Source organism: Zootoca vivipara, chromosome 7 (genome assembly GCF_963506605.1).
Source record: "Zootoca vivipara chromosome 7, rZooViv1.1, whole genome shotgun sequence".
Classification (NCBI taxonomy): Eukaryota; Metazoa; Chordata; class Lepidosauria; order Squamata; family Lacertidae; genus Zootoca; species Zootoca vivipara.
The window spans coordinates 56,293,960-56,309,945 of NC_083282.1; the positions used below are offsets into that span (position 1 = coordinate 56,293,960).

Below are 15,986 nucleotides of genomic sequence, written 5' to 3' on the forward strand. Positions count from 1 at the left end.
ATTCAGGTCACCCATTCAGGAAGTTCAGTTTGCTTATGGTCACTTCATGCAAGGTTGCATTCCTACGTGAATATTACTGCTATGCAAGGAAAAAAATGTATATGCACAGCCATATTTGATGGACAGCTGCAGTTCAGCATAAGGTATCACAGGAACTGACACAACCCCTGAGTCTCTTCTCAGGCTCACAGAATACAGGGGACCTGCAAGGACCTTGTGATAGTAGTGCACATGATTTTTTATATCAGGGTAAGAAGCAGTTTTGGGAAACATTTGCTTTAGCAAAGACTAAGCTGTTATAAATAATGTGCAGTGCAGAGGTTCCCAAACCATGGTCTGCGAACAACAGGGATCTGCAGCCTTCATTCAGGTGTCTCCAGCGTGTCTGTGGATTTGTGGTTGCAGATGGGAGACTGCACAAGCATCGCATTAAACACAGGCAACCCCCTTACGTTCCAGGTCTTTGTGTGTGTATGTCAGCGGAGCACACGTAAGCCCACCCCATTCTGCCTCGCCCCCATTCCAGCCTCTTTCAGTGCCAAATACAGCATGTGCATACACAGTTGCAAATGCAAACAGAGGCAAATTGAGAGAGATGCCTGTATTCATTTTGATTTTGAATTGTTTTTAGATTGCTTCTTTTGTCTATTATGTTGCATTTTATTGTATCACTGTCTGAATTCTTTGGAATAAAAATACAATTAAAAATCATATACCGGTAGCATCTAACATCTAACGCAGCTGCTACAACAGGCAGAAAACTCAGTAGCACTCTGCACAATTTTTAAGTAGTTCATGCCGGGGGGGGGGGGTTGGAAAGCACAGCTGCTGTGGATCCCAAAAGCACCTACCAAAAAGTGCAGCTTTTACTGTAGCGCCCAAGCATTTCCAGTAGGCAATCCCATGCAAAGAAAGAAGAGAAATACTAGTGTCTAGTGTTTCACAGCTTAAGAGAAGACCCAAAAACCAGAAGACTTTTTCTCAGGTTCCCAAAAGGCATGCAGCATAATGAATAATCCCAAAGCCACAGTGTGCCATAGAGTCATGACACAGTAAGCAAGCTTTCAAATTCCCCAGGTCTCTTTTAATCATGCTCTATGGATGTTGGGTGTGGGGGGGGTGGAGCTGGAGAGAGAAAAAGCTGGGCATGTTGTCGTCCCAAAGTCTGCAGTTTGTAACAGTCTTAAAATGGAGTGCAGGAGGAGTTATGCAGTCATAATTGGATTAGCTTTACTAAGGGGAAAGACAGATCTGCAAGATGCACCCAGGGCTATGAAGACAAAGAAGCAAAAAATGCTGTTTCCCCATTTTTGAAGATATAAAATTTAGCAGTTACTTGGTTATGTCTCTAACCCTCGTCAAAACACAAGGATGACTACAGCTTTCTGACATCCAGACAAGATAAAAATGAAAGTATTTATATTAGCAAAACTGAAGATTACTTTTGAGGGTGTGCACTAGGTAGAGAGTCAATAGAAGCCAAACTAAGAAAAATTACCTTGTATTTGGAGGACATGCAACCCCAAAATTTTTTTGCCGTAAGTCTCTGGTACTGAAAGTTCATTTCCCTCCACTTTGAAGATCCCTCTTCTGGACAGAGAAATGCAATATTCTTTAAAGCACCTACAAGTTGCAGGTAGTCATGTGGTCTTTACCATCCTGTGGCTCCCCTATCTGTTTCTCTTCTTAGTACCAACACTGCCATTTATAATTTCAATATAAGGAATGCAATCCTTGGGTGTTTGAAGTGCATCTCTCTAAGTGTTTCTTCTCCAAGTAAGAACAGTTTGGTACTGTTTGTGTGTACAATATAGAAACAGGTATCTGAGCAGTTCCCATGGGATGGGTCCAACATAACTTTTCCCCTGCCAAGTCCAAACACACCACTGGCCAGATAGGGGAGGTCTGGGTTGGAGCAGACTTGTTTGAGAGCCATTCCCAAAAACCTGCTTTTCAGGGTTCAGGATTGCATTCCAGGACACAGCAGCTCTGAGCTTGCTGAGGAGGAGCACCCACAGAGAGCATCTTCTTTGGAAAAAGTCATAGCCAACTCTCCAGTCATTTGAGTACTAGCATTAACAGGGCAAAGCGAAGTTCAGTTGCAAGCTTGGGATAGGGAGACAGCTTTTTGATGCCAACAGAAAAGTCATATCTGACATGCACGCCGTTATAGCAAAGACGGGAGGAAAACACAGTGTTCAAAGTCTCCGCTGTAAGATGCTTTGAAGAGACTATGACAGAGGGCTCCACATTTTATTACTTTTTTCTGACTGAACTTAAGAGCATGACCTTTTGCTCCTAGTCGGAGAATACACTTTGGATCCCAGACACAGACAGACACACAATACTAATGGGCTTTTTTGTGATCACGTGTTAACTAATGCATTTTCCCCCATGGCAATTTTCTGGTCTGCAATTTCAGCTATTTATATCCCTGCCAGAGAAGTTTAATGCCTGTGTGTGTGTGTGTGTGTGTGTGTGTGTGTGTGTGTATCTTCTTTGACCATAGCAAGCAGGTTCTCTCTTCACAATCTCCAAAGAAAGAATAGATTAGAAACAAAGATCATTTGCAAAGAGGAGGAACTGGGTACAGTACTTTGACTCATTTCAACTGAAGCCTTTACGGATCTCATGCCCTCCAGATGTTTTCAAATGAATTCCCCATCAGCCTCACCTACCACCCTGTTGGTTGAGGCTGATGGGAGTTGTAGTCTGTCTGACACATCTGGAAGGCAGCAGGTTGGCAAGATCATACAAAAATGGTGAACTAAGAAAAGAGGCAAGGCTCATCTCTACAGCAGGATTGAAAGTTACATAATTTGTAAAGGGCTGCCTTACTTTGCTCCCATGAATGATCTTAATACAATTTCTACAATCCAGCATTACAGTATTTTCCGAGCCAGTTTGTGAATCTCCTAAAACCACATTGGGCTTATTGTGTGGTTTTTTGTGTGTGGTTTTTTTCACGTGAAACACCTTTATTTAACATTCAGCCATTTCAACTGAGGGAAGAAGGGAGGCAGGGAGAAGGACATTTGAATGAGGGGAGGCAGAAACACAGCCAACAAGCATAGGCAGCACTTGAGAAGTTGCAGGGGTAGAAATGCATGAGGAGAATCGGGGCCGGCGGGATTCCCCCAGGAAGATTCCTATTAACATTGGGCTTATAGTAAATAGGAATTATTAACCAGCACCCATAAATCAATAACTACTACTTACTGATGGGACTAAATAATAATATTTGGGATTTTATGAAAGCTTCATGGCAAAGGTTTCAGCTCTCCCCAAAGCCACCCACAAAGCTAAAAACTGCTCAGTGTTGACTTTATCATTCCAATCATCTGCCAAAAGTTTTGGGTATGATTTTGGCCTTTTTTGGTCCCAGGTATCCACTTCTACAAATGGCACACCAGTTAGCCTCACAGAGAAGCTGAGATGATAACTGGTTTCATGGCTGCCAGATGATCAGATCCTGCTTTGAGGGCGGTATAAAGGATCTTTTTTTTAAAAAAAAAAAAGTAAAAGGAGTTGGGTTCAGCATTAGATTATTGGCTCATGTCCCTCTGTAGGCTGATCTTGTCTGCTACACTCATAACACAAACAGTCCTATGTTGATACACAGCATGGCTAAACAGAACAAACAAGGCCAGTTATAAATGTTCTCAGTTACTGGGGCGTCACATGGACAGGGTGCCAATTGAGAGTAGTCTTGCAGACAAGCCGCTGGAAATTGCAAGGACGCACTTTCTCTCTCAATAGCCCTTTATGTTTCATTTGTTGAGATGTTTGCCCACCTCTAGCTGTGTTTACCATATCAAAGTTCATGGGAAACACAGGTGAAGCGGAAGGGTAGCTGGGTAACAGATTATCCCCAATCACAAATGGGTCCTGACATCTTCACGGTTAAGTTTCAAGCATGCATATGGAAAGCTGAACTTCATCATTTATTAAGCACATAATGTTTTGTTCACTTTGTATGGTATGTAAGGGCATGCAAAAAGTTACAGAGCAGGGGTGAGGAACCTGTGACCCCCCAGATGTTATGTCAACTCCCAAAAGAATGACCAACAGTCAAGAATTACTGGAGCTGTATTCTAGCAAGATCTGGAGGGCCACAGGTTCCCCGTCCCTGATAGAGGTGGTTAGTCTGACTTACTGCTGCAAAACCTTGGGATACCCTTCCCCAGGACATCCACCAAGGTCCACAACTGCTCTCAAACCAGCCAGGGTTAAAGATGAGGTACCCCCACAGAGATGCACTGAATTTAATCTGAATGGGTATTTTATGTCATGTTTCCATGAAAATGGAAATAATTGTGCAAGACACAGATCACAACCAAAGGTACTTGCATAACTGTCACTTGATGAATGCATTGTCAGGCAGTGTCTTCTGTGTGCGAATGAGAAATAACGCCTATTAAGTTTAGTAGGACTTACTCTGGAGAACATGTGCACGGGATTGCAGCTTTGTCCACAACCATTCATTGACTGGTATAAGGAAAGCAAGGATGGTCAAATATGTAGTAGAACAGAGTTGGCCAACTTGTTTGTACAGCAAAGAAAGATGCTTGGTTTGTGTGTAACGGTAAGTCACAAGCTATGGATTCCTGTGAATGATCAGTGTGCTGGTGCGTGCTGTTCAATTGGGTCCACCCCTCTCCTCCCTGTCCCACCCCAGGAGGAAAACAAGAACCCCGAGCACTGACTTAGCATTATGTGTGAAGCAGCACTTGTGCTTTGTTTCAGTCCAAACAAACCAAAAGTGGAAGTCAAGGTTTGTACTTGGTTTACTGCTCCAGGAGGAGCAAGGAAGAGGTTCTCATGAACTGGAACACTCAAGCTTTGGTCTCTGTTGGTTCTCAAAATGTGGCACAGAGGAATACCGGCAATTAAGGCATAATGGAGCAGCAGCTTCTGATCGCAGCAGGGAAAGATGTTTTGGCCTTAAAACCATTTTGGCCTTTGAAGTTCAAATTAACTGATGACTTCAGGTTTTATTTGGATAGGTGGTTAAAATCCGGCATGTTCATTGATATAGAGTACAGTAACTTGTTAGTGGTATCAGTACAGAAACTCTCATCATAGCACAATAGGGAGGAGATGAGCTACCTCCTATGAACTCTACATAGCTCAACAAATTCCTATATTTTAAGTTTTAAGTGAACTTTTGGAACGTGAACATTCCATTTTTAGAAACTGCCACACATAATTCCAGATTCTGCTGCAGGCCTCACTACAATCCAGTGGGGAAGTCATGGGCATGGCCGCTTTCTAAGCTGCTAGATCACACCATAAATCATCAGAGCACTGCATGCAAAAACAGGCCTGGAGTTCATTGAAGTTAGCATGATTAACCCCAAGGCTTGTTCAAGTCAACCCAGAGCAGGTGATTCTGACTATAAACAGCTGGAGCAGAGATTGTTTCCAGAGCAAGGAAGGTCAATGCCATATCTCACCGAAGGAGCTGCTTCTCCTCTATGCTCAGTCTCCTTGTGGGAAATACTTTTACGACCAGAATGCAGCCACAACACAGGCATTAAGAGATGTTTTTTTATGGAGTGCCTGTGGACCTGGCACCTGCTTGCTGAAGAACCTATTTCAGTCCTCGCACTCTGCCTCCCCAAGCAAAACAAAAAAATGCTATTTGAGCTGCGTTCCTTCTATTCCGTTCCTTCTTTTCCCAGGGCCTGCCTTTTCTTATAGTCAGACTCATAGCTGCCAAGTTATCCCTTTTTAAAAGGGATTTTCCCTTATGCTGAATAGGCTTCCTCGCGAGAAAAGGGAAAACTTGGCAGCTATGGTCAGACTGGCAAAATGTTAAAATAAATATTTTCAGACTTCAAGCAGGAACAGATTCCTATTTGGGTAGGCGAAGATACACCAAAGGTGTCACAAGTTCGAAGGACCTCCTAGAAACTAGCAGAAAGGATGAGGAGGGATAAAGAACACACAGCAATTTCTTGGGCAGTTCCACAGAGCCAAGAATTTGGTTCCTTAGCAAGGTGTCCAAGTCTTCACAGCCTTGCAGCTTAGAGATTTTTTTCCCCAGCCTCAAATTAAGCCTCTTATAATTAAAATACATGCCAATGAGATGGGGTTCCTACAGACCATCTCAAAGCCACATTGTGTGTACATGTTTTCCTTCAAAGCAGTATGAGTATACTTGGCTCTCATCTACTGCAACTTCAATAAAGGTAGCTGCAAACCAATAATATACAGTCATACCTTGGTTTAAGTACGCTTCGGTTTGTGTACTTTCAGTTTACGTACTCTGCAGACCCGTCTGCAACGGATTAATCCACTTTCCATTACTTTCAATGGGAAAGTTCGCTTCAGGTTAAGTACACTTCAGATTAAGTACAGACTTCTGGAACCAATTGTGTACTTAAACCAAGGTACCACTGTACTCACACCCCAAAGACCACTTTCCCCACTGATTCAGCACTCATTCAGTGCTTTGCTTTCTACAGCTTTACCGATGAACTTATTCCATTTAAGATGAACCTAGAGGTCTAGGCATGACCAAAGCTAACACTAACGCAAGAGGGGCTGAAACAAATTGACTTCTCATTTGCCCTATGGGGGAAAGGTTAATAAAGATTATAAATGAATCAGTTGAAGATGGGTAACAACAGAAAGTGACATTTTGAACAGTATTTGCAATTTTAAAATGGAAGCAAAGTCTTGCAGCACCTTAAAAACTAGCAATTTTAGTATGGCACATGCTCTCGGGGCCTAGAGTCAACTTCATTGGATGCATGAAGCATCATGCTCACTTGTCAGGTATTGTGAGTATGTCGGTTCAGGCATGGGGAGGGAACAGTAAACAGCAGGATCAAATGGCAATGAAAGGCAAGTAGCACAGTCTGTGACATTTCAATTACAGATATGCAGTGCAACCCCAAAGCATATTTACTCAAAAGTGTAAGTCCCACTGGGTTCAATGAGGCTCTTGTGTGTTTAGGACTGCAGCCTAAATGCAGGCAAGATAAGCACAGTGACTATTCACAGAAGGAATAATTGATTTTTACTGCCAATGGGAATGGCCATTGTGCTTGCTTTCCGTAAATTTAAGCCTGGATTTTCAGGCATTTCATTGCCTTTTGACCCCAATGCTTACAATTTCCCTCCTGCACTCGTGTACATGCCCACCATATACTGAGGTACACACACCCTATATATTCATGTACACACGCTTACCAATTGAGAACAGTGCTTTATTGCATCTAATGAAATGAATCCATTCCACAAAAGCCTTATGGCCTAATAAATTGGTTAAGGCTTGCATAGGGATGGACACATCTGTCAAATTCAGTTCTCTTAGCTTAGATTCTCATCTTTCTGAACTAAAATTCAGTTCTCCGTAACATTTTGCAGCAATATGAGAATTATTATTATTTAAATCCTCATGAAAATTCAGCAGCATTTTGGTGTGAATTTCCCCTAATAAGCACATTTTTATGTGCAGTTTTGACTAACATATACATTTTTGCAAGCTGTTTCCCCTAATATAATGTATTGTGTGCTATTTTTGCCAAAATATTAATTTTTATGCACACTTTTTAATTTTAATTTGAAAAACCAAATAAATAAAGTTTAGAAAAAATTGTGCACACTTTCCTCTAACGCATGCATTTTTGTAAGCACTGTTTAGTTGGCAAACTGCATAGCAAAATTTGGATGAGTATGAAATTTGACAGATAGCTCTCTTTTGGTTTGCATATTGTTTTGAAAAATGGGAATGTGATAAATTCAGCTTTAAATGAGACATGAATTCAATCCCCTTCCCCATCCCTAAGCCATAAGAATCATCATAGTTTTTGCAACCACAGAAGAACTCAGGCTGAGTTCAACTACGAGGAAAGCCTCACTGATCCAAATGGGTCAACTGATTAGACCCCCCCAGACAAGATTCAATCAGGAGTAATGCAGTGCATGAAACATACTGCATTCAGCCCCAGCAGAGCTCCATGGCAGTGAGACAGATACCATCAAGGAAGGAAACAGAGCCTTCCAGCCATTTGACAATCTCTTCATCTTTCAAATTAGAAGTTTACGCAAGGAAGTCTTAATTTTGTTACTTGCATTATAGCAGTGGTCAAAAGTTAAGCAACCTGCGAGATTATATTGCTAACTCGGGCACTGAAAAACCAAGAAAAAATTAGCTTCACTTTACTTGTATATAAGAACTTTTTGCAATAGTAAGAGAGGCCACTGGCAATTGAAGAAGTGTATCTGAAGAAGTGTGCATGCACACGAAAGCTCATACCAAAATAAAAACTTAGTTGGTCTTTAAGGTGCTACTGAAGGAATTTTTTTATTTTACTTCGATCCAGACCAACACGGCTACCTACCTGTAACCACTGGCAATTGAGACTGTTAACATACAATACTCTGGAAAAGAGCTCTGCACCATGCGATTTATGCCCATCACCACAATATTTTACAACAGCACATGTAAATAAAATGGAGCTTCTAGCCAAAATCTGAGGTGCATTATAGGTACCTCATGTGTGAAAAATACCTTAAAATACTGCTGATAAGCAGGCTTTGTGTAAATATCTGCAATGAGGGGCTGCAGCATTCAAAATTAAAAACTCAAAGGTAGCAACCAGAGAATTCAATTGAGCAATGGCTGTAGGAAAGTGCATACTTGATTCTGGGAAGAAGATTTGAAATTTTGCTGATTTAGAAATTTGGCAGAGAACAGGCTGGATAAGCAAGAAGAAAATGATAAATTCTTGCATGAATCACTGGCACAGGAGAAGTGGAGTCAATGAGGCAGAAAGGGACAAGAATGAGGTCCTAATCTCTAGCTGCTGGAAAACAGCACTGACACCTCTTGCTTCTGCCCACAAGCATGGCAGCAGCAACTTGTCCTTTACTTAAAGTGGAAGCTTCCAGGCTCTCATGAAGGTGTTGTCTTAACACAGTAGACAGCTGCATCCTGCTACTTATTGCTTCATAGGGGCTATTCGGATTTCTGGCCCTTGCCTGTCATTTATTTATTTTATTTAAAGCGTGTACAGCTCACTTGTCCAGCTCATGAGCCTTTCGACTAACATGAGATACAAGGATCAACAGCAGCAACTTGAAAACAACAACTAATAACAGCACAGCAAATAAAACAATTTGAAGGAGAAAAACCCAAAGGACAGAAGACAAATCTGGCAGTGAGGCTACAGGCTTGCAGAAAATTTAAATGGTATTTAGGTGGTGTCTGAATGCAGTGAGTGAAGGAGCCAAGTGGACTTCCTTAGGCAGGAAGTTCCATGATGTTTGAAGAAGCTTCTCGTTTCCATCACCAACAGCCCAGCTTCGTATGGCGGGGGCTATGGAGAAGGTCCTGCTCTCAATCCCCTGACTAGATGGGCAAGTTTTGGTAGGAAGAAGTGAACCTGTAAGAATCCTGGTTATGCGCTACAGAGGAGAAAGGCCTTAAACAAGTCTGGAAAAAGACTGGAGCCAGCAATGGATACAGACAGTAATGCAAGTCACATGCTCCAAAAGAACTGTTGTTGTTGTTGTTGTTGTTTAGTCGTGTCCGACTCTTCATGACCCCATGGACCAGAGCATGCCAGGCACTCCTGTCTTCCACTTCCTCCCGCAGTTTGGTCAAACTCATGTTCGTAGCTTCAAGAACACTGTCCAACCATCTTGTCCTCTGTCGTCCCCTTCTCCTTGTGCGCTCAATCTTTCCCATCAGGGTCTTTTCCAGGGAGTCTTCTCTTCATGAGGTGGCCAAAGTATTGGAGCCTCAGCTTCAGGATCTGTCCTTCCAGTGAGCACTCAGGGTTGATTTCCTTAAGAATGGATAGGTTTGATCTTCTTGCAGTCCATGGGACTCTCAAGAGTCTCCTCCAGCACCATAATTCAAAAGCATCAATTCTTCGGCAATCAGCCTTCTTTATGGTCCAGCTCTCACTTCCATACATCACTACTGTACTGGGAAAACCATAGCTTTAACTATATGGACCTTTGTCGGCAAGGTGATGTCTCTGCTTTTTAAGATGCTGTCTAGGTTAGTCACTGTTTTTCTCCCAAGAAGCAGGAGTCTTTTAATTTCGTGACTGCTGTCACCATCTGCAATGATCATGGAACCCAAGAAAGTAAAACCTCTCACTGCCTCCATTTCTTTCCCTTCTATTTGCCAGGAGGTGATGGGACCAATGGCCATGATCTTAGTTTTTTTGATGTTGAACTAGCTCTAGCAAAACCTCCAACTGCTGCATTCTGCACCATCTGAAGTTTGCTTACACTCTTCAAAGGCAACTCCATGTAAAGTGTGTCACAGGAAGCCAAACCAGATGCAACTAGGGTGGTGGCAACTATGTATTCTACAGAATGCCCTTCAATGCTACTTTATCCAACTATGTTTGCTTTATTTAAAGTATTTACATATCTAGGGGACCAGGCAGCTTGAGCTTCTATCAAAACATGAGAAATGTTTCAGATTTTAAAACAAATACTGGCGTGCTGTGTCTTAAGGACAATCTCTCCTTAAACATCATGCTAGAATATGCCTTGATCATAGAACAGACATTACCAGTGATCAAAAGCTTGCCACCTTTATAGACAGATGTACAGCTGCATTTTGCTCTGAATTAACTGCTCTATGATTATGTCCTAAAGCTGCTAACCATTAGGGTTTTTTTACCTGTTTTGAAGCAAACTAAGACTTGTAACAGCAGTCAGAAATAAGCTGGGCTGCGTTAAACACTATGCCACACATGGTAAGAAAGAGGAACCTTATCAAACCACTGTACTGATCCAATTATTCAAACATCTCCATATTCTGTCCTGCTGTGTGTCACATTTTCTGAAGATTTGTAGAATGACAAAGGATATATAAGCATCAAAGAGCATGATATACTGTGAATCGCCCTGTGATCCCCAGATGAACGGCGGTATATACATTTAATAATTATTTAAATTTACAGGTATTTTATTTTAATAATTAATGAGCACTTAGAACACATCACTATAACCTCAATCCAATATCTCTTAGTTGACTACTAGGCACAGAATATACCCATGTTGACATGTGGAATACTAATGCTGAGATTCAGGGGAGTTATAGTTTAATAATACCTGCTCTTAACTATTCATGCAGCTTTCTTGAAAACACTCTTTCTCAGCCTGTTTCAGAGTGCTCTACCAACAATCCCTTACAGCTATTGCTTAGCAGTACAATCTCATTTTGATCATGTTCCCCCCACACCAAAACACACACACACACACACACACACACACACACACAAAATACGTTATGCACTAGCTTCTGAAAGGAGAACGGCACCACACATTATCACAGAATTTAAACAAAGCAAAACTGCTGGTCCCTATATAAAGTTTTCCTACAGAAAAGGGAGGGATACGTGGAGAGGAGTATCACATGTGGAAAAAGCACAGCAATTCCATGCGCACCACACAAAGGGGTGCTGATGTGGCAGCATGCCTGAGCTTCCTTTGCATTCATCATCGATGAATTTGTGCCTCAGAGTGTGTTAAGAACCAGGAACCACAGCCGTTACTCAGGCTACTGAAGTTTCCAAGAGTTTCTGTACTTCAAACAGAAGAGAAGAGGAAGTGCACAGATATAGAAGAACTGCAAAGAAAGGAGTTTTACGAGAGAGTCAAATAGAACATCAGCACACTGGTTCTGAGTTGAACGTGTAAGCTTACTCATTACTCAAATATTTGCACTTTCCATCATCATTGCACTAAACTACTGCTCTGTGCTTGCGTTAGCAGGTGCGCTGTATCTCAGATAATCCTAACTAAAACACTAGGGTTATATCCCATCCTGTCATAAAGGCTTAGTGCTACTTAGAATCCATTACTCAGACTCCCCAAAGCTAGAAAAAGAAGGAAATTAAGGCAATAGCTTTTATTGGATTAGCTTCGGCTGATACTGGAGAGTGCAAACTTGATTTACACAGAGGTATTCTACAGGCAAAAGTGAAAAAAGGGAGCACAGAAACTGCAAAAGGTTGTGATACTACATAAAAAGTGCACAGCTGAATTATTCCTTATTCTCTACAGTCAATAGCTGTTCTGTTTCAAAAAGACAGAGAACAGTTGCTTACTCATTGCCTATGGGAACACAAGTTATGTCAAGATAAGAGTTTGATTAACTAATAGGAAAAGGATCTTAACAGCAGGACAAGTTGCATAATCTGGGCTACATGTTGTCTGTCTGTGGTACAAACATGATGAAATCCTCCCAGGAGTTTTGTGTTTGACAGAGAAACATGGGTAATCAACTACGAGAAATAGTCAACAACCAATTCCCATTGTGTGGCAATATTTTGCCTGGCAGGATGTGCTCAGACCTTGACTTTGTAAATAAGAAAGTGAGGCGGGCTTCCTCCTCAGCCAACATGTGTTCCTCATGATTCAAGGGTCCATTCCTGTCCTTGCACCCCCCCTCCCCTGGACATGGGTGCCTTGCACAAGGCACATTCAGGTTCCATTCACAGTTCCAAAGCTGCTTTCAAACAGTTTCCAAAAGCACAGTGGGGAAACACAGCTCAAAATAGTAAGTGATGTTACTTTAGTTATACACAGCACTGGTGCAAGCACCTGGCATCTTTGGCCTGCTGCTGGGGGCCCAGCACCCTAGAATCACAAAGCTGGAGGGGACCCCAAGGGTAATCTAGTCCAACCCCCTGCAGTGCAGGAATCTGTGGCAAGGCCCACTGCTGACACCTACCTTCCTCCCACTTGGGGGGGGGGGTATCAGTTCAGTGCTTCAAGCAGCATACAGGACACTAGGTGGTACGCTCTAGATGCCAGGGGTGCCAACTTGAATAAAATATTGAGGGGGGCAGGTAAGCCCCACCCTGCATAATCGATCACAAGACACAGCAAGTGCACACCATTTGAATGGTAATGCCCATTAACTTGGGGGGGCACCCCCTCAGATATTTTATTGGAAGGGGGAAAGGACCTCAGCCCCTAAGACTTGGCACCAATGCTAGCTGCCATTTAAATTTCCCATAATTCCTCTGACATAAAGTCGCTCTGGAAAATTTAAACCACCAGCTGCCCAGCACTGCTTGGTGTCCATCAATTGTTGGGGGGGCAGGCCCCCCAAATCCTACCATTGTGTTGCTACCCATTGGTTCTGTACCCAGAAACCTTAACAGCATCACCAATGTTGCACAGTAGGGAGTAAGGGATATGCTGCCAAAAAATGAAGGATCTGTACTCTCTCCCTTGACACATGCCAAGCTTCTTAAAAGCTTGGTGTTTGGACTATAAGGGACAGCCAGCAACTGGATTCTATCAACTCATGGCTCTCTCAAGTGACGAGCTTCAGCGGCCCTATCGCTGCTCCCGGGATAACTCATCCCACAAGCCTGACTTTTCGTTTAGAGAAGTCGATCCGATGGCAGCGCACGTGCTCCAGAAAGGGTGGAAGCAAGGAGGATGAAGTTGGTTTGTTGATCCGCTTATCCGGAGCAGACGGGGATCCCTTGGCCAGCCAGCAGACCGGCTCTTATTAAGCAGTCAAAGGAGCAAGGCAGGCACCGGCGACATCCCCATCGCCCCCACCCCGCCCCGCTCGAACGAGGCGCCCTTCAGCCCCACCTGCTCCAGGTTAAAGGCAACCAGGAAATCGGAGCAGCCGAGCAGGGAATCTTTGACGCGTCCGTCACCAGGGAAGGCTGCCGCGAGTTCAACCAAAATAAACACCCGGCGGTTCAGTGTGACTCACGCCTCCTCCCCCACCGTTCCCATCTCAACTTTTCCGGAGACGAAGATTTCCCAAAAGAGAGATCCGGCATTATTGCGCCCAAGAAGAACCTCGCGGGCTTCTGCAGAGCAGGCGCTGCGCGCCTTGGGCTCCCGGGCCGAGCCGGCTGCTGCTCTCCCGGCGCGCCCTCCAAGCAGCCGCCCGCCCACAGCGGAGGACACGCGGAGCGCCTGCCTGCAACCGACCCGTCCCGCCAAACTCCGGAGAAGCGCCGGCCTGGAGGGCCCGCAGGGCTGCTGGCTGGGCTTCCCTTCGGCACTCCCTCTGCAATGAGCATCCCCGGAGATTTCCACCTCCCCCCCGCCCCAAGCTCCAATTCAAGGGCAAAGACAACTATCTACTTCTGGAGAAGATGCTTTGCAGTCTTTAAAAGTGGTGGGGAGTGCCCATGGACTTGGCAGGAGGGGGCTCGGCCCAGACAGGCCCACGTGCTCCTCGCGTACCTGGCATAGAAGCAGCGCCGCCGCCGCCGCCGGCATGCCTCCTTCCCCGGCGAAACCGCCTCTCCGCTTCGGCCCCCTCCGCGCCGGGATTTGTGCAGAGGCGCTCAATACCCGCCAGTGTCTCGCTCTGCCGCCTTTTAAATTGGCCAGCCCCAGGGCGCATGCGCCAAGGCCGCCAGGGTGGAGTGAAGTTGGCTTTGGTCGGGTTCGGAAGGAGGACTTCTCCCGACCCCGAGGCATAGTCGAGGGGGCGGGGCGGGGACGGCGGGGGTTTCTCCTCCGGTCCTACCGGCTCTGCGCTTCCAGGCGGCGATTGGAAGAGACTCGGCGACCGAAGAGCGCTTGGGGGGTTGCAGACGGAGATGTTTTCCTGGAGGGAAGGAAGGAAAGGGTAGACCGAGATTATACACACATACATCTGTCGAGGGAAACGTACCGGTAGAAAGTTTCCACTCGTTTCAGTGAAGTCTACTTTTCAGTAAACAGCCCCGTCCCGAACAGGATCCAAGCTTTATGATGGTCAACTAAGTTGTACTCCGAGCAGACCCACTGAAATCAGTGGAGCAGAGTTAGCCACACCCATTCATTTCGATGGGACTCTAGGTAGTATGAGTGTGCGATGCAAGCCCTAGCCTAGCTTCACTTAACATGATATTATGTTGGGCTTAATGTTTTGTTGTTAGCATGGGGGTTGCCAGCATTTTATTATTACTCTTGGGGGTGATTTTGGAAGCCGAGTTGAGAGGGTTTGACCCAGAACGATGACCTTCAAATATCCGTTGTTAATGGCAACTATGTACAACAACAGCCACCCAATTGTACCCTGTAGGAAAAGTGTGAAAGATTTCCTTGATGGAAAGGAAGGGGCTGAGGGGAAAAGCTAAGGTTGATTTCAGTGGAACTTACTTGCACAAATGGGGGTGGGGGAGCAATTTCTCCACTTTCTTCACTCTGCCCAAAACCTAGATGAAAATAGACAGAATTACCTAATAGAAGAAGTATGTCATTTATTTTAAAAACACCACTGGATTCAAAATTTCACCTGGATTAAGTGGATCTCAAATGGCCTTCTCTCACAGGCTGAACTATTGCCTCCAAACACACATGATGTTGATTATTTATTACTTGCAAATCACTCGACCTTTGGATGTTCAGGTATTGAAGGAGAAAGTAAGGAGAGCTGCTGCACCACAAACATTTCTGTCCTTCCCTCTGGAATCTACAACCAGCACATGGCCTCTCTTGCTTAAAAACTCAATGGACTGAGTCTACTTTCTTAAAGATGTGAGGTGGATGGTTACTATACTGTAGAGAAATAACTTTCTAACCTAGCTATGTGAATGGAGATTCCTTGTATCTTATCTCCATTTTAAGCCTGTTCTAGTAGAGTGGGGATCAGGATAGTAATACTATGCACATTTACCTTGGTGTAAGGCCCACTGAGCATAGGGTTTCTCTCTCTGTGATGCCCATGGCCTTTCCTGCATAGGATGTCGCCCATAGCACTGGTGTCACAAAGTTACTTTGGGCAGCCAAATGAAATGCTGTTAGCTAGAATAATAATAATAATAATAATAATAATAATAATAATAATAATAATAATAATAATAATAATTTATTATTTATACCCTGCCCATCTGGCTGGGCTTCCAACAAACATTAAAATACATCAATGATGTCATCACCATTTTGGCTAAACATTGGAAGTAATTTCCTTATGGTAAGAGCTGCTCAAGCATTCAACAGACCACCTTGGGCGGTGGTGAGCAGCCTGTTCAGCA

At 44.0% G+C, this 15,986-nt stretch overlaps 1 protein-coding gene across 7 annotated transcripts in view; it reads right to left on the bottom strand.

Moving 5' to 3' along the window:
• SLC45A3 (solute carrier family 45 member 3) overlaps positions 1-15,986 on the bottom strand; it is an 80,809-nt gene that overhangs the window by 35,995 nt on the left and 28,828 nt on the right. For 2 of the 7 annotated variants that reach the window (XM_060277115.1, XM_060277113.1), the window contains 2 exons: positions 15,112-15,167; positions 14,495-14,575 (listed from right to left, as the gene is read on the bottom strand). The gene's annotated coding sequence lies outside the window, so the exon portion shown is untranslated. The other 5 variants (XM_060277112.1, XM_060277111.1, XM_060277110.1 and 2 more) reach the window with 4 other exon arrangements.